A 22140-nucleotide genomic window follows, 5' to 3' on the forward strand; every position below is an offset into this window, starting at 1 on the left:
AAACGATGCCTCGTGCGAACTCCGTGACAAATGTCCATGGGCAAGGATACTGTACACAGACGGCTGAGAGCACAAGTGGGAAACAGAACGCGTCGTTTGGGGTTCTCGCATTCATGTAGGACTCAAGGACAAGCTGCCAAGGGAAGTTACAATATCTACATCATTACTCTGCAGCTCTCACTTGAGGGCCGAACTGAGAGTTTACTGATCTACTTTCAGGCTATTACTCTACCACTGCACTACCGAAAAAGCTTACTGGAGAAAACGAACACTTAAATCTTTGCGTGCGAGCTCTCATTTCTCGTATGTTGTTATGATGGTCATTGCTGCCTATGTCGGTGGGCGTCGAAAAACTATCTTCGCATTAGGAGGAAAAAGTTGGTGATTGAAATGTCGTGAAACCATCTCTTCACAACGAGAATCGCTTTTGGTTGTATGACTGCCACCCGAACTCGCGTATGATGTCCGTGATACTCTCTCCTCAGCCGTATCTAGATGAGGGCGCCCAGGCGTAGTCTAGGCAACTTATATAGTGGATATGTTTTATCTTCCAAGCGTTCTGCCAATAAAACTCAGCTTTCGGTTTGCCGTCCCCGGAAGAGTTTCTATGTGATCGTTCCAATTTAAGTTGTTTGGAATTGTAATCCACAGGTATTTGATTTCTATGATTTATCGTGTAACCGAAATTTAACGGATTTCTTTTGCTACTCATGTCAATGGCCACTCACTTTTCATTGTTCAGAATCTATTGACACTTTTCGCACCATTCAAATATCTTCTCTAAATCATTTTACGACTCATTTTTACCTTCTGATGACTTAAATATTCGGTAAACGACCGCATCGTTTGCAAACAATCTGAGAGGGCTGCTCAATAATCACTGCATAGTTAATGGCTATCTTGGGAGTGCCTAAGTACTGTCATACTTTGTCGGAGGAAAATAGTGAACTTCCCGGACTCTAATGCTACTCTCTCGCATTGAGGCATAAGGACTACCCAGTATCGCCGGCCGATGTGGCCGAGCGGTTCTAGGCTCTTCAGTCTGGAATCGCGCGACCGCTGCGGTCTCAGGTTCGAATCCTGCCTCGAGCATGGATGTGTGTGACGTCCTTAGGTTAGTTAGGTTTAAGTAGTTCTAAGTTCTAGGGGACTGATGACCTCAGATGTTATGTCCCATAGTGCTCAGAGCCATTTGGCCTACCCAGTCTCCCACAAGATAATGGCGTACGCAAACCAGCTGGAAAGGAGCTGTCACATTGTCTCCATGAACTGGATTATAGCGCACATCATATATTGGGAAATGAGTTCGCTGATTCTCATTCTAAAGTAGTGATGAACTCAGATATAGAGGTGAAATGGTTCAGGTACGACAGGCCTTGTGTCGTATGCAGACCACGTGCGATTATTCACCGACTCAGCGTCACACCATCGCATCATCGCCCGCCTGTATGCCACTGGCCCAGTTGTTGTCGTAATCAGGATCCCTTCAGAATCTGGCCAAACGTGACTTCAATAAACCTAACGTCACAACAGAACAGCTTTTGCGTGTATAAGTACTGGGCATCCGGCCAGGCAGATCGTCGAAGCACCGGCGGAAAACCGAGTCGCCAACCGTCTTCTCCATCTGTTCTCTACCTCTTACAGAGAACCGTTCGCCCACATCCTTTTACATCATTACATAAGACTATATACACTTTCCAACGGAGTATTTGCTATCAGTTTAAAGGAATATGATTCGGGATGAATGGAAAAGAATGGAAAACGTCTCAAAGACCATAAGGAAAATATTAATGGTTCAAATGGCTCTGAGCACTATGGGACTTAACATCTGAGGTCATCAGTCCCCTAGAACTTAGAACTACTTAAACCTAACTAACCTAAGGACATCACACACATACATGCCCGAGGCAGGATTCGAACCTGCGACCGTAGCGGTCGCGCGCTTCCAGACTGAAGCGCCTAGAACCGCTCGGCCACGCCGGCCGGCTAAGGAAAATACTACTCGCCAATAACACTAGTAGTATCAACCAGACATTGGTACCATGACATCACGTATAAAATCAATTTTCTAGTTACCGTAGCACGGTTGAAGTTCAATAACTGCTGCTTTGCACAGCACACACATTGCATAAACTTAGCAGCATCTTCGTTTTGTGATTGCGGTCAAGTGGAAATCGATGCATCAACCGTTGGGATCTCACGACATAGCTGCTAAGGAATGAAATGAGCAAAAATCAACAGTTATCAACATCTCCTCCCACACTGTTGTCAAACACATACTTTGCTGCGTATAAAGAAGTTTAATCCTTCCTAACGGAAGCGAAAAGGAAGATATGAACTAATTGACGTCAACTAACTAACTTCGTATACCTTTTGTATCTGATGTAACGTTTTCTTGCCTTTTTTTACAACATTAACATCAGTGTTTCTTTTAATAATTAGGTCTTCTCTATACACTAGTTTTATTTGTTATGTTGATTTATGTACGTGTGCAGCTCTATGGGATATACTCAATGGTCGATAATAAAAATTAAAAAAAAACCTCGCTGTGTGTTTCCTTTCCGTCCATGAGAAAAATAATTTCTTTACAAGTCTCCCTTTTTTCAGAGAATCATGGCGTTGTAAACCTGTGCCGAGATGTTGAAAGTGTGCTTGAGGATTGTGAGACAGTTCGCGTGAGAATGACTCTCAGAAACCTGAGACTTCTATGATGCCTTCAAGCCGCAGAGAACTTATTGTGACGCTGTAGCTGATAAAACCCGTGGAATTCCTATTAAACTTTGAGAAGGCAGACAGAATACCCCTCATCTGTACAAAGGGATTCTCTCGGCGCCCTCATTCCAGGTGGAGGAACGACTGATAAACCTGGCAGAACTTTGCCAGCACTTACAGCTCTCGAATCCGGTGAAATATTCTGTCTGAGAGAGCTCTGCTTCGTTCCTTGTTCTCCTTACTCGCAGTTTGACTTCGCCGCAAATTTTATTACAGCAGGAAGGAGAACGGTGACATTTAGTGCTTCCAGTTCCGAGGGCGTGCTGAAGAGTAACACCTCCGAATATTTTACATGAAAACACTTAAACTTTTTAAATAAAACAAACGTTATTAACATTCTACATCTGTATTCTTCACGTCCACTTATTTATTTGTCAACATAGTCACACCGGCGACTAACACGTTCCGCCAACGAGAGACAAGTTTATATGTAGTTAGTATGTGGGTGGGAGACAAAAAAAAAAAATATATATATTGCATCCAGAGGAGAAATTTGGTGGTAGACGTTTCGTGAGTAAATATTACCACAGTGAAAAATGGCTTTATATTAGTGATTGCCGGAACTGTTCGAATATCATATTCATGATACTCTTGCTCTCATTGCGCGATGATACAAAGCGAGATGCACTTCTCTGAACTTTTTTTGACGTCCTCCGTCAGTTTTATCTGTTAAGAACGTCGCGACTTGCCACAGGTCCAAGCTACCAATATATATTTGGTGTTGTCTGGGTGGGGCAATTTAGAGCGTTAACGAAAAAATTGTTTTGTGTTTTCCCCTAGTTAACCCTATAACCGGATTCGAGTGGGAGCTGAACCTCTTTGGTTGTTTTAGGATTGGCGCTGAGGAGCAGAGAAGGATCTTTGACACGGACAGTGCTGTGACAAGGTAGCAAGATGATACGAATACGTTAAATAAGTTAATTTATCATTAGATTTATTTATGTGCGATGTGTTTGATCTACTAACATACGAAGGGCATTTAGTATGTAAAGCAACACTTTTTTCTCAGCCAATTTCAGTTGAAAAATGCAGAATTTGTTGTGGGACATCGTTGAACATTTCCGCTTCAATCTCTATAGTTTCATGAAGTTCGACAGCTGGCGGTGCTAATCGTAGCCTACAAAATGGCTTCTATGGGAAGGTGCTTTCTAGGTATGGAGCTGTCATATAGTTTTTCTTGGTGGAAAACCAGAGTATCGCAGATATTCATAGGCTATTGAAAGATGTCTACAGAGACCCGGCAGTTAACAAAAGCTCAATGAGTCTTTCGGAGAGGCGTCTGCTATCATAGCTACAAGGTCGCAGAAACCCGTCCGATCTACGTTGTGCCTGCCGGCAGCAGACACCTGTGACTTCTGAAATATTGGAACGAGCAGACATTCTCATTCGAGGTGTTCAACGGATCACCATCAAATACCTCGCTGTACAACTGAACGTCTCTGTTGGTAGTGCAGTTGGTAGTGCTGACCCACTCGTCCACCAGCTGGGGTACTCGAATTGTGTGGCCGCCGGCTTCTTCGCCGCGTAACGGAGAACCATAAAGACCAACGATGGACCATCGTCACAGGAGATGGGTTGATCACTTCGAACCGGAAACAAAACGGCAATCCATGGAGTGACGCTACACCACCTCATCTCCGAGGAAAAGATCAAAGCCGCAGCGTCAGCTGGTAAAGTAATGGCGACGGTCTTCTGGGACTCTGGAGGGGCTATTCTGTTTTATGTCCTCCCTCATGGTACAGTGATAAACAGGGAAGTATATTGTGCTACCCTCAGGATATTTGCAATGACTTCAGCGAGTTCGTCGCCTTAAACATGTAAACGAACTTTGCTTCTCCATGAGAAAGCAAGGTCTCACACTAGTTTGCGCACTCAAGAGGAGCTCACAAAACGTCGTTGGACTGTTCTTCCTCATCCATACTACAGCCCGGATCTCGCACCTTCAGACCTGCACCGGTTTGGCCCAACGAAGGATGCACTCCACGGGAAGCAGTACGTAAATGATGGTAATGTTATTGATGCAGTAAGGCTTCGGCTCCGAGGTCGACCAATAGGATGGTACGATGCGGGAATACTGGCCCTCCCACTAAGGTGGCACAAAATCGTCTTACTGAACGAAGATTATGTTGAAAAATAGGGTTTTTTAAGCCAGAAGAGTGGGCACTAACGTTGTGTATTAGAATCCTGAACAAACTCGATAGGCTTTCACAACAAGAATGTATTGAGTTACTTACTGAACGCCCCATGTGTATACATGAGTTACGCCTGGTACCAACTTTTTACTATGGAAACTCCTTTTACTAAGATTCTGTCTTACTGCACGTGAGCTTCACACTAACAAGAGACAAGAACCACTTGGTTCCATGTTCTAATCACTAGCTGGGTTGCCTAGCTCAGAGACAAGGGCAACAATTGCCACTTGTTCTGTCATCTTCTGATTATTTTGTACGTCGTAGCAAGCCTAGAGGACAGTTGCGCGATTATAACTTTCTGGAGGCGGTCGAGAAGCTTCCGCAACGTGTAAATTTTATTAGATCAATTTCAGTATGACACTTTAATCACAAATATTTATCTTTAGAAGACATCCATGTCCATGTGTCTCAGAACACAATGATGACTGTTCATTACAGTGAATAATAGTACTGCTGTTACCGCAAATATTTCAAGTTCTTGTACTGAATAATAGTTTTACACATAAGTGTATCACGCTAATATGACTGTCAAATAGTACTTTACATTTAATTCTGAACTTTAGTACTCTGTTCTGATTAACGATACTAGCTCGCTGCTGTATCCGAACTGCGTTGAGGCTGGTATCAGAGTGGGCTAGCAGCGCTGCGCTCTGACGTAAGTGGACTTCCATGCAGCAGCGGCGTACAGAACTTGTTGAGGAGCTGTCTTCGTCGGCGTCTCTCATCCGTGGCTGTTATGGCAGCGACTGTCTCTAGCTTGTGGTTCCACCATAAGCTACCATTTTAGATTTTAGAGCCCTCAGACGACACCACATTCCTTTTCCCCCCGCCGCTGCCCCAACCTCCGCACCGTCGTCTTGTAGTGCTGGATCACGTGACGAAAGCTGGAGGAAAGCCTGGATGTGGACATTCATGAGAAGACAGGAACTGCAGCAACGGTCAATGGCAGCACCTTGTCTGGAACACTGGCCGAAAAACCGGCTACAGTGTGCACGGCCACATCCTGGAACATAGACACTTTTGTCGTAATGACAGCTGGGAGAACTCCACGGGCGTCGTATTGTCTGTCCGGAGGCCGTTCCTCCGTGGCCATCGGCTCTGGCTGCGGGATCGGCGGCGACATCGGTAGCGGCGGTGGCGGTACGACATCTATCTCCATCGGCATCGCGCTGTACGGCGCCGACCGTAACGGGCGGAGAGATAGAGACGACTGCTTCACAGACCCCAGCGGCGAGCTGGGTCTATGGGCAGAAGTTCTGCGTCAGAACACACTAACATTAGAGAGCCGCAGCTGGTTCTGGTGACGCGGGTGCAGCTCTGAGGAATCTTGTACGACATAAAACTAACAATCCAAGACTTGTGTGCTGACACCGCGCTGGAAACGCTGTTTCTTGCTAAGAACGCTGAAGAAAACTTCGTCCTACTGGTGAAAAAGCGTCTGACCTGGGGAAACGAACTATTTCCGTGGCGGCCGCACAATATGCAACAGGGTACGGTGACGACGACTGTGTAATAATTACGCTGGAGACTTCCCGTCGTGTGAAAGGAGCATTAGGAGGAAAGAAAAATCTTTAAGCCTTGCTCCCTTCGTCGGGAGGAATTTTTGAACGTTCAGCTTCACTGTTAGACTAAGCGTGGTAAGGAGCAGTAGTTACATGGTGTATGCCGTTGTCGACACAAAACTGTTGAAAACCGGCTGACGTGAACTGTGGTCCACTGACCGACACAAGGGCCTTGGGGAGACATTCGAGACACAGAATAGAGGACAAAGCCAATATAGACTAACAGTAGTGGTGGACGTCACTGGCGCTGCAAATGGAAATTTGCTGTACCCGTGTACAAGAACAGAATGGACCCGTGAGAAAGAATGTGCAAGCGTTGGCATGTTATGGATGGACGTGGCCACTGGAAAAATCATTGCGGTGGAGAAAACTGAACCTCCGTGAATTTGGGGCAAGTACAATGGTGGTGGGGGAGTTGCTTGATCTACCCCAGTGACCTTGGCGGAGCAAAGACAAAATGCCCCACTGGAGGAAATGAGGAACCGCAACCCAGGCATCGTCATTCTCTGTATGTAGCTGCAGAACATCTGACGACGAGGACAGTGCATTACGATGCAACAAGTAGCGACGTGCAACTGGTTAGGGAATTTCTTTCAAACTATGTTGCCACACATGGCGCACATATTGAAAAACTGCATGAGGAACTGGGAAGAAATCAGTTGATTCAGCAATACGCCGAATGTCAAAAGGAAAATTCTGAACAATTTTAAAATCTTGAGGGTCAAATTGATAGCATGATTCCTCAGGCGAATCAATCAGTGTGAAGGTTGTTGTTGTTGTGGTCTTCAGTCCTGAGACTGGTTTGATGCAGCTCTCCATGCTACTCTATCCTGTGCAAGCCTCTTCATCTCCCAGTACCTACCGCAACCTACATCCTTCTGAATCTGCTTATTGTATTCATCTGTTGGTCTCCCTCTACGATTTTTACCCTCCACACTGCCCTCCAATACTAAATTTGTGATCCCTTGATGCCTCAGAACATGTCCTACCAACCGATCCCTTCTTCTAGTCAAGTTGTGCCACAAACTTCTCTTCTCCGCAGTCCTATTCAATACTTCCTCATTAGTTATGTGACCTACCTATCTAATCTTCAGCATTCTTCTGTAGCACCACATTTCAAAAGTTTCTATTCTCTTCTTGTCCAAACTATTTATCGTCCATGTTTCACTTCCATACATGGCTACACTCCATACAAATACTTTCCGAAATGACTTCCTGACACATAAATCTATACTCGAAGTTAACAAATTTCTCTTCTTCAGAAACGCTTTCCTTGCCATTGCCAGTCTACATTTTATATCCTCTATACTTCGACCATCATCAGTTATTTTGCTCCCCAAATAGCAAAACTCTTTACTACTTTAAGTGTCTCATTTCCTAATCTAATAATCTCAACATCACCCGATTTAATTCGACTACATTCCATTATCCTCGTTTTGCTTTTGTTGATGTTCATCTTATATCCTCCTTTCAAGACACTGTCCATTCCGTTCAGCTGCTCTTCCAGGTCTTTTGCCGTCTCTGACAGAATTACAATGTCATCGGCGAACCTCAAAGTTTTTATTTCTTCTCCATGGATTTTAATACCTACTCCGAATTTTTCTTTTGTTTCCTTCACTGCTTGCTCAATGTACAGATTGAATAACATCGGGGATAGGCTACAACCCTGTCTCACTCCCTTCCCAACCACTACTTCCCTTTCATGCCCCTCGATTCTTGTAACTGCCATCTGGTTTCTGTACAAATTGTAAATAGCCTTTCGCTCCCTGTAATTTACCCCTGCCACCTTCAGAATTTGAAAGAGAGTATTCCAGTCAGCAATGTCAAAAGCTTTCTCTAAGTCTACAAATGCTAGAAACGTAGGTTTGCCCTTTCTTAATCTAGCTTCTAAGATGAGTCGTAGGGTCAGTATTGTCTCACGTGTTCAAACATTTCTACGGAATCCGAACTGATCTTCCCCGAGGTCGGCTTCTACTAGTTTTTCCATTCTTCTGTAAGGAATTCGCGTTAGTATTTTGGAGCTGTGACTTATTAAACTGATAGTTCGGAATTTTCACATCTGTCAAGATCTGCTTTCTTTGGGATTGGAATTATTATATTCTTCTTGAAGTCTGTGCATATTTCGCCTGTTTCGTACATCTTGTTCACCAGATGGTAGAGTTTTGTCAGGACTGGCTCTCCCAAGGCCGTCAGTAGTTCCAATGGAATGTTGTCTACTCCGGGGGCCTTGTTTCGTCTCAGGTCTTTCAGTGCTCTGTCAAACTCTTCACGCAGTATCGTATCTCCCATTTCATCTTCGTCTACATCCTCTTCCATTTCCATAATATTACGCTCAAGTACATCGCCCTTGTATAGACCTTCTATATACTCCTTCCACCTTTCTGCTTTCCCTTCTTTGCTTAGAACTGAGTTTCCATCTGAGCTCTTGATGTTCATACAAATGGTTTTCTTATCTCCAAAGGTCTTTTTAATCTTCCTGTAGGCAGTATCTATCTTACCCCTAGTGAGATAAGCCTCTACATCCTTACATTTGTCCTCTAGCCATCCCTGATTAGCCATTTTGCACTTCCTGTCGATCTCATTTTTGACACATTTGTATTCCTTTTTGCCTGCTTCATTTACTACATTTTTATATTTTCTCCTTTCATCAATTAAATTCAATATATCTTCTGTTACCCAAGGATTTCTACTAGCCCTCGTGTTTTTACCTACTTGATCCTCTGCTGCCTGCACTACTTCATCCCGCAAAGCTACCCATTCTTCTTCTTCTGTATTTCTTTCCCCCATTCCTGTCAATTGTTCCCTTATGCTCTCCCTGAAACTCTGTACAACCTCTGGTTCTTTCAGTTTATCCAGGTCCCATCTCCTTAAATTCCCACCTTTTTGCAGTTTCTTCAGTTTTAATCTACAGGTCATAACCAATAGATTGTGGTCAGAGTCCACATCTGCCACTGGAAATGTCTTACAATTTAAAACCTGGTTCCTAAATCTCTGTCTTACCATTAGATAATCTATCTGAAACCTGTCAGTATCTCCAGGCTTCTTCCATGTATACAGCCTTCTTTCTTTAACAGAAGGCATAAAAGAAGTGTGAATGTACCGTCCGGTAATTGAGACAGTAAGTCAGCATTCAAAAGTTGTGCATTCTAGGCAATAACAAAGCCCAACGTTGCAGTTTTGGCGCTGTCCGTGGAGGGACGGAATAATGGAACAAAGCCAATACAGGCCAATGATCCGAAATCAAATAGAAACTTCAAATGTATAATTGTTAGTGGAACATGTAGACACCATAGACAATAGCGAGTACCTCTTTTTATAGTTGAATATAATTGCACTTTGCTTTCTTGAGAGTTTTCAAGGAAAAATGATTAGGACTGTCCGTCGAATCAATTCTGTGGGAGAGCACTGCACTAATACCATAAAAAGATCCATCCACAGCTAACACCATATTCTTATCTGCATTAAAATGAAATAGACAACGATGACAAAGCTTCCTTTCGCTACTGAAATGCGTCCTGACATTCGTGGGAACACACAAAGCACAGTCGGTTGAGCGGAGGAGCAATTCACGCTGAATTAGCAATAGACTTAATGAAATATGTGAAGTGTCCCATGACTGCCTGCAAGCTCCCTGATATTGCGGGATTCCGGGAGATAGTTAAGCATATGCAATTACAAATAAGCAGGATGAATACCTTCTGCTGCTACGGTCGCAGGTTCGAAACCTGCCTCGGCTGTGGATGTGTGTGATGTTCTTAGGTTAGTTAGGTTTAAGTAGTTCTAAGGTTAGGGGACTGATGACCTCAGATGTTAAGTCCCATAGTGCTCAGAGCCATTTGAACCATTTTTTACTCCGTCGACTATCTGAACATTCAACGAGACAATGCGCCATTTTACAGATCTAGAATTCTGTCAGAATGCTTTGTGGAACAATCCACGGAGACGTTGGTGCTGTTGTTACTCCCCCGATCACTTGACGGCAACCGTTAGGCATGGTTGAGGGTCGGTCATGGTGAGGGAATGGTTTGCTGGTGATAAAATCGGTGATCTAGTGACAATTAATGGACCGTTAGAGAAGGAAGAACGTCACAGGATACTGACCAACTCTGCAATTGCATCTGGCAAGAGACGTATTGTTCGAGGGTTTGTTGTGCAGCAGGACAATGATCCTAAGCGTGCTTCTAAATTGCACGGAGAGTTCGCAATAGAAAAAAGAAATGTGGGGAACAGAGGCACATGATTTGGTCAAATAACTCATCTGATTTCAATCTCACTGAACTCTCATGGGATGAACTTGACAGGGAGGTCAGAAAACTGAGGTCATCTAATAATATTTAGACGTGTTGGTCTGCAATATTGGCAAAAACGCTTCAAAATCTTATCTCAAGAATGTCAAGAATTTGTGCAGCTGTTCTGTTGGCAAAGAGTGGATACTTTAAAGAGGCTAACATCTGAAACATATTGTATTGCACTTAATGATAGACAGAGAAATTATTTTATTTTGTTGGTCTATTTAGTTTGTACGATGTGTTCGTTCATTGAAATAAAGTCTACAGTTTTGATCATGGGTAATCTACAACTTTTGACCAGTAGTGTGTATAAGACACTTGCAAAATTACTACTCATTTATCAGTCGTTGTTACGTTGCCTGGAGCAGTATTGTATTCTCGTGGATGAAGTACTACTGTTCCATCAGTTGCCGCTGTCGTCCAAGTAGCTGGCGACATCGTTCATCCTCTGCTCATTCCATTACTACCGACTGCTCACTGTTGGTTCACTGCCGCCCATCGCTGACCCTTTACACATTACCTTAGCGACTTTCTCCTCTCAGATCTGATTGCACACGACCCTCTTCATTCTCTGTTTGGAACATTGTGATCATCCTTATTCCTGTCTAGCAGCAAATATTCAGAGCTGGTTTTTTTCTGCCACGAGTTTGGTCTCGCCCCCTGACTCATTTGGCGGGTTGGTAAGTGTTATTCACTTACTGTACCCTTGAAAGACCGTCAGGTGGTAAGTGGGAGTCGGCTCCTTCCGAAGGCGTTATCGTTTACAGTTACTCGGGTTTTCCTCACACTTGTCGCACCTGGGCGTCTGCCAAGAAGCTCAGTCAGAATTGTTCTACTTGTTTTCTTACATATAAGTAGAACATTCCCTGGTCACGACAAGGATTCCATACGGTGCACCAGTAGTCCAGAATAGGATGGACAAGCATAGTATACACGATCTCTTTAGCAGATTTGTTGCATCTTCTAAGTATTCTGCGAATAAGACGCAGCGTACTGGTTGCCTTTGCAACAAAATTTTCGTCATTGTGGCTCCAATTAAAATTGGTTGTAATTGTAATCCCCAGGTACTCATTTGTGCTGACAACCTTTAAATCAGTGTGATTTGTCGTGTGAACGAAATCGAACGAATTCTTTTAGGACGCGAGTTGAGGTCCCCGCACTTTTTACTGTCTAGCTTGAGTTGTCAGTTTCCACACTACGCAGATACCTTGTTTAAATCATTTTGATCTTCTGACTACTTTAAAAGACTGTAAAGGACAGTATCTTCTACAAATATTCTAAGAGGATCGCTCATATTGTCTCCTAAACAGTTTATACGACTTATGAACATAAGGCGGCCTTTATCACTTTCTTGGGAAAACTACAGATAGCACTCTTGTCTCACTATATGACTTTCCGTAAATTATGGTGTTCGCTTTGGTATGCGTGGTGTTTTCTACATCTGTTTACTGTCTTATTTTTCTGGCAGGTAACAGATAATAGAAACATGTCTCGAAAGTATTTTTCAAGATGTAGGAGCTATGGAATACCTCAATACGCTTTGTTAGGATTTAACGTCTCGTCGACAGTGAGGGAACTGTAAATGGATCACATGATCGGACTACATAAGTATGGACAAGGAATCTGTGTCCTATTCGAAGGAACTATCCCGGTATTTGCCTCCACTTATTTACGGAAACCACAGAAAGCCTAAATTAAGATAGCAGGACGGCCACTAATCCAAAATAGGAGTCCACTGTGTTAACCAACGTACCACCTCGCTCGATTTGAGTCCCTGTACTGGAAAAAAATTTCATCATTAGTGTTGGGTCACCGAAGGGAGAAAGTTCACGATTAGCGCATTATGACCAGCTGTTCTGTATTATACGTCGAACTTCTCCATTGCCTCAAGGACTGAGATCATGTGGCAGTATTGATGGAAAGTCGTCCGTCGGATGGTGGCGTTCAACTCAGTGGCTGTCTTGGTAGTAACCGAGACGAGCAGACTACGTACAAAGATTAAGTTTTGACACCTCCTTTCTTTTCATTTGCATCATCATTGATAGTATGAAAAGCGCAGCAGTACCTACACTACACAGGCATTTCTCGCAGTCATCTCCCTGACATAGGCTGAAGGGAGTAGGTTACTACCTCAGATTTTTTCGCACTCTTCTATAAAAATAAATTACAAGGCTCGCGGTCCAACAAGTGATCATGCTTCGTCATGAGCGATTTGAGTGTCTCCGACGCAATTTCGGTTGACTGACTGTTCGCAGGCCTAGCAGTTTAGTTTGAGAATGATTTCCAGGATACTTATCACAACGATATGATACGGTCTCGAACGTGTCCAGTCATTATATCCGGATACAAGGCCAATATTATAGATACATATTTCGAACAGTTAGAAGGGCAAGGAAGCCAGTGTGCATCCCGAGGGGGGGGGGGGGAGGAGGGGGTCATTCCGGATGCCATGAAGAGTACAGGGTGCAGTCAACTGCAGGTAGTGGCTCAGGTCGGTACCAATGAAGTGTGTGTCCGCTTAATGCCTTAATAGGTCAGGAGTCTATTACACACAGAGCGGCTACACGGGTCGCGGGGCTATTTGGAACTGACTGGGCGGTTTTTCTTAAGTTAGAGGGTCTCAGAAAACCACAGAAAGGGCGTCCATCTGAAAGGAGGCAGGTAAAATACAGTAAGGTAGTTTTAGAGACGACCGGTATTGTAGTTGTAAATTGTCGTAGTTGTGTTGGGAAAGAACCACAGCTCCAAACCCTAATCAAATGCGCTGAAGCTTAAATACTTATAGGTACGGAAAGCTGGCTAAGGCTGGAAATAAGTTCAGCCGAATTTTTTTCAAACGATCTAAGAGTGTTTAGAAAGGATAGATTAAATACAGTTGTTAGTGGAGTATTTATTGCTGTCAGAAGTAGTTTACCTTGTAGTGAATTTGAAGTAGACAGTTCCTGCGAAATAGTATGGGTAGAGGTTATACTTGAAAATCGGACTAAACTATTAATTGGATCGTTTTACAGCTTTTTCCCGACTCAGAAGATATAGTTGCTGAACAGTTCAAAGAAAACTAGAGTCTCATTTCAAATAGGTACCCCACTCATACAATTGTAGTCGGTGGTGACTTCAATCTACACTCGATATGCTGGAAAAATTATACGTTCAAGAACGGCGGCAAGCATTAAACGTCATCCTACATTGCACTGAATCCTTCCTCAGAAAAGCATTTTGAATAATTATTTGATGAGCCCACTCGAAGCATAAATGGTTGCGAAATCATGCTTGACCTATAGCAACGAATAATCGTGGACAAATAGTATCATGACGAATACAGGGATTAGCGACCACAAGTCAGTTGCTGCTAGGCTGAATACCGTAACACCTACAGCAATCCAAAAGAAACGCAAAGTGCATATATTTTAAAAAGCTGATAAAAATACTCTCAACGTATTTTTAAGAGACAGTCTTCACTCTTTCCGATCTGATCATGTAAGCGTAGAAATGATGTGGAATGATTTCAAAGAAGATTATCGACAACAATTGTGAGATATATACCACATAAATTAATAAGAGATGGTACTGATCCCCAATGGTACACAAAACGGATCATATCTCTGTTGCAGAAGCGACGAAAAAAGCATACCAAATTTAAAAGAAGGCAAAATCCTCAAGATTTGCGAAGTTTTACAGAAGTTCGAAATGTAGCGCGTACTTCAATGCGAGATGCTTTTAATAATTTCCACAACGAAACTGGTCATACATAAAGCACACTAGTGGCAAGACGCAATCAGTACCTTCACTGTGCAGTAACAATGCTGAAGTCACTGATGACAGTGCCACTACAACAGAGTTATTAAACACGGTTTTCCGAAACTCCTTCACCAAAGAAGACGAAGTAAATATTCCTGAATTAGAAATAAGAACAATTTCCAAGATGGGAAACATGGAAGTAGATATCCTCGGTGTAGCAAAGCAGCTTAAATCACTTAATAATGGCAAGGCCTCCGGTCCAGATTGTATACCAGTCAGTTTCCTTTCAGAGTATGCACATACAATAGCTCATATTTAGCAATTGTATTCAACCGCTGGCTCGCAGAAAGATCCGTGCCTAAACACTGGTATATTGCTCAAGTCACACCAATACCCAAAAAGGGAAATAGGAGTAATCCGCTGAATTACAGGCCCATATCACTAACGTCGATTTGCAGAAGTGTTTTTTTAAAATATACTGTGTTCCAACGTTATGCATGACCTCGAAGAAAACTATTTATTGACACACAGCGCAGATTCAGAAAATATCGTTCTTGTGAAACACAACTAGCTCTTTATACTTATGAAGTAATGAGTGCTATCGACAGGGGATGACAAATTGATTTCATAGTTTTAGATTTCCAGAAGGCTTTCGACACCGTTCCTCACAAGGGTCTTCTAACCAAACTGCGTGCCTATGGAACAGCGCCTCAGTTGTGCGACTGGAGTCGAGATTTCCTTCCATAAGGGCCACAGTTCGTAGTAATAGACCGAAAGTCATCGAGTAAAACCGAAGTTCAAAATGGCTCTGAGCACTATGGGACTTAACATCTGAGGTTATCAGTCACCTAAAACTGAGAACTACTTAAAATTAACTAACCTAAAGACATCACACACATCCATGCCCGAGGCAGGATTCGAACCTGCGACCGTAGCAGTCGCGTGGTTCTAGACTGAAGCGCCTAGAACCGATCGGCCACAGCGGCCGGCAAAACCGAAGTAATATCCGGCGTTCCCCACGGAAGTCTTATAGGCTCTCTACTGTTCCCGATCTATATAAACGACATAGGAGACAATCTGAGTAGCCCTCTTAGATTGCTTACAGATGATGCTGTTATTTACCGTCTTGTAAAGTCTTCAGATGACCAAAACGAGTTCCAAAATGATTTAGATAAGATATCTGTTTGGTGCAAAAAGTGGCAGGTGACCCTGAATAAAGGAAAGTTTGAAATTTCGATTCCGCGATAAGCCACACAAATCTGAACGATATAAATTCAACTAAATACTTAGGAACGATCTCATAGATCATGTTGGGGTAGAGCAAACCAAGGACTGCGGTTCATTGGCAGAACACTTACAAGGAAACCTCCCCATCGCACCCCCCTCAGATTTAGTTATAAGTTGGCACAGTGGATAGGCCTTGAAAAAGTGAACACAGATCAATCGAGAAAACAGGAAGAAGTTATGTGGAACTATGAAAAACATAAGCAAAATATACAAACTGAGTAGTCATGGGCAACATAGGCCACATCAAGGATGTTGTCAGCTCTAGAGCGCCATGGTCCCGTGGTTAGCGTGAGCAGCTGCGGTACGAGAGGTCCTTGGTTCAAGTCTTCCCTCGAGTGAAAAGTTTAAATTTTTATTTTCAGACAATTATCAGAGTTCAGGCACTCACACATAATCAACTTCGCTCTCCAAAATTCCAGGACATGTTCAGATTTGCTTGGACATATGCAGGATTTGACGGTCTAGACACGGAAAAATTTGAAAACGTTAAAAACATATGTTTTGACAGAGCACAGAGAAAACTGTGCGACTGTGAAACTGTTGCATTCATTTGTTGCAGTTTATGTGACACACTCTTATGTTTTCATCACTTTTTTGGAAGTGATTATCACATCCACAAGAAAATCTAAATTGGGCAAGGTAGAAGAATCTTTTAACCCTTCGCCAAGTGTGCAAGTTAGGTGGGTCGACAACATATTCCTGTCATGTGACGCACGTGCCGTCACCAGTGTAGTATAGAATATGCCAGACGTGTTTTCCTGTGGAGGAATCGGTTAACTTATGACCTTGCGATCAAGTGTTTTCGGTTCCCATTGGAGAGGCACGTCCTTTCGTCTACTAATCGCACGGTTTTGCGGTGCGGTCGCAAAACACAGACACTAAACTTATTACAGTGAACAGAGACGTCAATGAACGAACGGACAGATCATAACTTTGCAAAAATGAAGTAAGCAAAATCTTCGCTTTGGTGAAGACTTCAACCAACGACCACTTGCTCCGCAACTGCTCACGCTAACCACGGGACCACGGCGCTCCTGTACTCCCAGCCTCCTTGATGTTGCCTATATTGCCCATGGACTACTCAGTTTGTATATTTTGCTTATTTTTTATAGTTCCACACAACTTCTTCCTGTTTTCTCGATTGATCTGTGTTCAGTTTTTCAAGGTCTATCCACTGTGCAAAATTATAACTAAATCTGAGGGGGGTGCGATGGGGAATTTCCCTTGTTAGAAGGTACAACAGGTCAACTAAAGAGACTGCTTACACCACGCTTGTCCGCCATATTCTGGAGTATTGCTGTGCGGTGTGGCATCCGCATCAAGTGGGACTGACGGATGACATCGAAAAAGTACAAAGAAGGTCAGCTTGTTTTGTATTATGGTGAAATAGGGGAGATAGTGCCACAGACAAGACACGTGAATTAGAGTGGCAATCATTAAAACAAAGGCGTTATTCGTTGCGACGGGATCTTCTCATGGCCGGCCGGATTAGCCAAGCGGTTCTAGGCGCTACAGTCTGGAACAGCGCGACCGCTACGGTCGCAGGTTCGAATCCTGCCTTGGGCATGGATGTGTGTGATGTCCTTAGGTTAGTTAGGTTTAAGTAGTTCTAAGTTCTAGGGGACTGATGACCACAGCAGTTAAGTCCCATAGTGCTCATTGCCATTTGAACCATTTTTGATCTTCTCATGAAATTTCAATCACCAGTTTTCTCCTCCAATTGCGAAAACATTATGTTGGCACCCACCTGCATAGGGAGAAATGATCATCACGATAAAATAGGAGAAATCAGCGCTCGCACACAAAACTTTAAATGCTCGTTTGTCCCGCGCGCCGTTCGAGAGTGGAACAGTGGAGAGACAGCTTGAAGGTGGTTCGTTGAACCCTCTGTCAGGCACTTTATAGTGAATAACAGAGTAATGATGTAGATAGATGCAGATGAGCTGGTAGCACAACATCTTGGGCTTATTAGACAGTTACATACGGTGCCAGACAATACATTGATCACAAGTTGCCGCTAGTGATGTCTAACAGTAGTTATGCTATAAGGATATTCATCCACACACCAAAGCAGGTTCCGAAAATTTGCTATTCTGTTTCTTCTAAATGTTGCACCATCTGTAAACAATAGTGGCGATACAAACAACGAATTGGCAGTTTTGCAACAAACCTTCAGCAGTCGTTCTACCTTGGTCGTTTTCAGCCATTTTCTACATTTTTTGTTGTTGTTAGAGATGACGTTGTATTTTGCGCCGCGTTTGTAAATATTTTCCGCTCTGCACATTTGAGTGCTGTATTATATCTTACAGAAATTTGTAATTTATTCTTCAGGTATAGAATTTAACCGTGAGTAAAACGCTGCGTATTTATATTTTATATAAACAGTTAAATCATACTTCGTCGGTCGAGCACCATCGTGTACCTTGAAACAGGAGAAGGTCTTAAACCATGGAAGATGTGATACTTGCAAATAAACTGAGTTTCTTTAATGTCCTACCAGTTTTATCTGCCTTGAAAATGGCAAGTTGTGTTAGTTTCTAACAGGTTATATTTCAAAACGTATATAATTTGTTAATAGTTTTTGACAACACTTCTGCTTAATTTATTTTCAGTTACTGACCGTGCGTAGTAGAGTAATTGTGTAACAGATTGACGATTAAATACAGTATAGACTACATTTACTCGATTGCAATGCTTTTAAGTTTGAGTGGAATATTTGTACCTAGGTAAATGATCATGTTGTACCGTGGGATGTGCTTTCATATCTGAAAAACTTTAATTTTCCGGAGTAATTTCTTAATTTCCGAAAAAAACTTCAGCATGTGAAAAGCGAGCTTCATCACTGAAAAATGGAAAAATATATATATATTAAACTTCAAATACATGCGATCCCATGCAGTCCAACATCAGGTCACTGCTACAGCATTTGGATATCGCACGATTCGACCAGCTGGCGAACAGGAAATTTACAGTGAGATCCTTTTCAAACTGTCAGTTGCCGATAACGCTATCCGAAACTATAACGCCCCATTTCCGTGTCCTTTGCCGTGATCAGTTAATATCTAACGGCTTTGAAGCCCCTTCTGTACCCTGTCAGACCTAGTAAAAATACCAAACACGAGATACACTAATGTATCCTTCTGGCCGTTTCACTTGTCAAGGAACTGAAACTCTAGTCATTTAAATACCCGCCATTTCTGAGTACGTGTACCAAGTCACCTTAACAGCCGACCATGTCTTCTGAGTGCTACATTTTCTTTTGTCAGGTAGTCTGTTTATGGACATCTACATCATTACTCTGCTATTCGCAATAAAGTGGCTGGCAGGGGGTTCAATGAACCACCTTCAAGCTGTCTCTCTACCGTTCCACTCTCGAAGGGCGAGCGGGAAAAACTAGCATTTAAAGTTTTGTGTGCGAGCGCTAATTTCTCTTATTTTATCGTGATGATCATTTCTCCATACGCAGGTGGCTGCCAACATAAGGTTTTCGCAATCGGAGGAGAACACTGGTGATTGAAATTTCATGAGGAGATCCCGTCGCAACGAAAAACGCCTCTGTTTTTATGATTGCCACTCCAATTCACGTCTCATGTCTGTGGCACTATCTCCCCTATCTCTGCGAGCTGCCTTCTTTGTACTTTTCGGATGTCATCCATCGCCCGCATCTCGTGGTCGTGCGGTAGCGTTCTCGCTTCCCACGCCCGGGTTCCCGGGTTCGATTCCCGGCGGGGTCAGGGATTTTCTCTGCCTCGTGATGGCTGGGTGTTGTGTGATGTCCTTAGGTTAGTTAGGTTTAAGTAGTTCTAAGTTCTAGGGGACTGATGACCTAAGATGTTAAGTCCCATAGTGCTCAGAGCCATTTGAGCCATTTTTTTGATGTCATCCATCAGTCCCACCTGATGCGGATCCCACACCGCACAGCAATATTCCAAGATAGGGCGAACAAGCGTGGTGTAAGCAGTCTCTTTAATAGACATGTTGCACCTTCTAAGTGTTCTGCCAATGAATCGCAGTCCTTGGTTTGCTCTACCCACAACGTGATGTATGAGATCGTTCCTAGATAGGTTATTTGTATATGTAATCCCTAAGTATTTAGTTGAATACAATCCTTCATATTTGTGTAACTTATCGCGGAATCGAAATTTTGCGGATTTCCTTTATTGCTAAATCACTTTACAATTAGTTTCGGTCATCTGATGACTTTACAAGACGGTAAATGACAGCGTCATCTGCAAACAATCTAAGAGGGCTATTCAGATTGTCTTCCATGTCGTTTATATAGATCTGGAACAGTAGAGAGCCTATAACACTTCCGGGGGTAACGCCGGATATTACTTTGGTTTTAATCGATGACCTTCCGTCTATTACTACGAACTGTGACCTTTATGGCAGGAAATCTCGAATCCAGGCGCACAACTGAAGCGCTATTCCATAGGCACGCAGTTTGGTTAAAAGACGCTTGTTAGGAACAGTGTCGAAGGCCTTCTGGAAACCTAAAAATATGGAATCTTCATGAGTATAAAAACCTTGTTGTGTTTCACAAGAACGATATTTCCTGAATCTGTGCTATGTGTCAACAAATCGTTTTCTTCGAGGTCATGCATAATGTTCGAACACTGTATATGTTGAACAACCCTACTGCAAATCGACGATAGTGATAGGGGCTTGTAATTCAGCGGATTACTCCTGTTTCCCTTTTTGGGTATTGGTGCCATTTAGAGACGGGTCGTCCACGGCATGCCAATCTTCACGTGTGTAGTGTGTGCGGTACGTGGGCGGACTAACGCCTGGCCTGTTTACTCGCTTTGCTCGGTCCTCGGAAGTAAACGGAACAGTGCAACATTTCATTTAACATTACTGTGGGGCATTCTGCGGTCGGCACAACACTCTGAGTTTCCTCAGAACTGTGGTGTCAGCGCTGTTTACCCATCGCTATTTGCTCGTGGTATGAAGGACGTTCACGGGTTCAGTGGCTGTTTGCATAGAAAGATCTATGGTCACTGTATTTTAAAATGAATGGGAATGACAGAAGAGAGAAATGAGAATTATCAATTCGCCTCAGCAACTGGTACTGCTTATTTGCTACGGAACAACATTATAACACCATGCAGATAGAATTTAAACACTTAAATGACAATGAACGAGCAAAAAATTACAACGATCTACATACGGGATTCATTGTTCTACAAATCAAGAAGGACTTTGTGCTAAATTTGCAGGCATGGAGCGCTTGAAGAAACTGGGAGTACGAATAGTAAAAGTTCTGAATTTGCACCCATTATTCCAGTCTCAGTTGCAACAGTTTTCAAAGGAAATAAACGAAGAGTATGTAGTCTTCATATATTGCTGCAAAGTGCGTTGGTTAAATCAAGGGGCATACCTGGAACTATTATTAGATTTAAATTTCGCAATTGTTGAATTTATGAAGGAAAAAGGAGTGCAGGAACGAAATTGGGAACATCCAGACTGGATTACAGACTTCGCATTTTAAGTGGACTCGACTGCACACTGCCCACAGGTAGACATTGTAAAATAACTACTTTCTTATTTGATGGGGATCCATTTAAAAAGAAAATCGCGTTAAGAAGAGACACTTTCTGACAAAGACAATCCAGTTCCCTAAGCTCACTGACGTAAAAACAAGAGCGAGGTTTGAAGAATACATTGTGGCCTTGCTTGAATTACTAAGATAGTTTTATAAAAGTTTTTGAGGTCACTGTAATCTTACATCTGTTTTCGAGCTGTTTTCGAGACCATTTGCCGTTTCAGTTGGAAGCGCTACTGTCCATGTGCAGATATAACTGATTGGCCTACAAGGTAATTCATGTTTTAGTTACAAATCATTTACGTTAAACTGTCCAGGACGTCTACATTGCTTTTCTCAGGTAGATTTTCCAAGTCTCCACAATGAGGTTGCAAAGTACTGCAATATCTCTGCCGACGTATTTGTGTAAGAGACCTTTTTTCGATTACATGGAAACTTGACAGCGAAACTCTGTGAAATTGTCTGCGTCTGTCCGTATGCCTGCAGTTTGTACCAGACAAAAATTATATTATGTCTTCAGCGCGCCAGAAATAATTAATAAATTCTGAAAACTTGTTTTATTTTTTATGTATGTTGTTGAGAAATGTGAACTATAAAACCTAGTCATTTGCGGTATGACTGTACTGCTGTTTAAATGCGACGCGTTCGTTTTCTTGTGTCTTCACCCTCCTCGCGCTCAGACGGCTCATCGTGGCGGTGGGAGAAATGAGAATGAGGCTGAGGGCTTTGGCACTCAGGCCTGCGAGCCAGAATCT

The sequence above is a fragment of the Schistocerca serialis genome, chromosome 3 (genome assembly GCF_023864345.2).
Source record: "Schistocerca serialis cubense isolate TAMUIC-IGC-003099 chromosome 3, iqSchSeri2.2, whole genome shotgun sequence".
NCBI classification, from domain to species: domain Eukaryota; kingdom Metazoa; phylum Arthropoda; class Insecta; order Orthoptera; family Acrididae; genus Schistocerca; species Schistocerca serialis.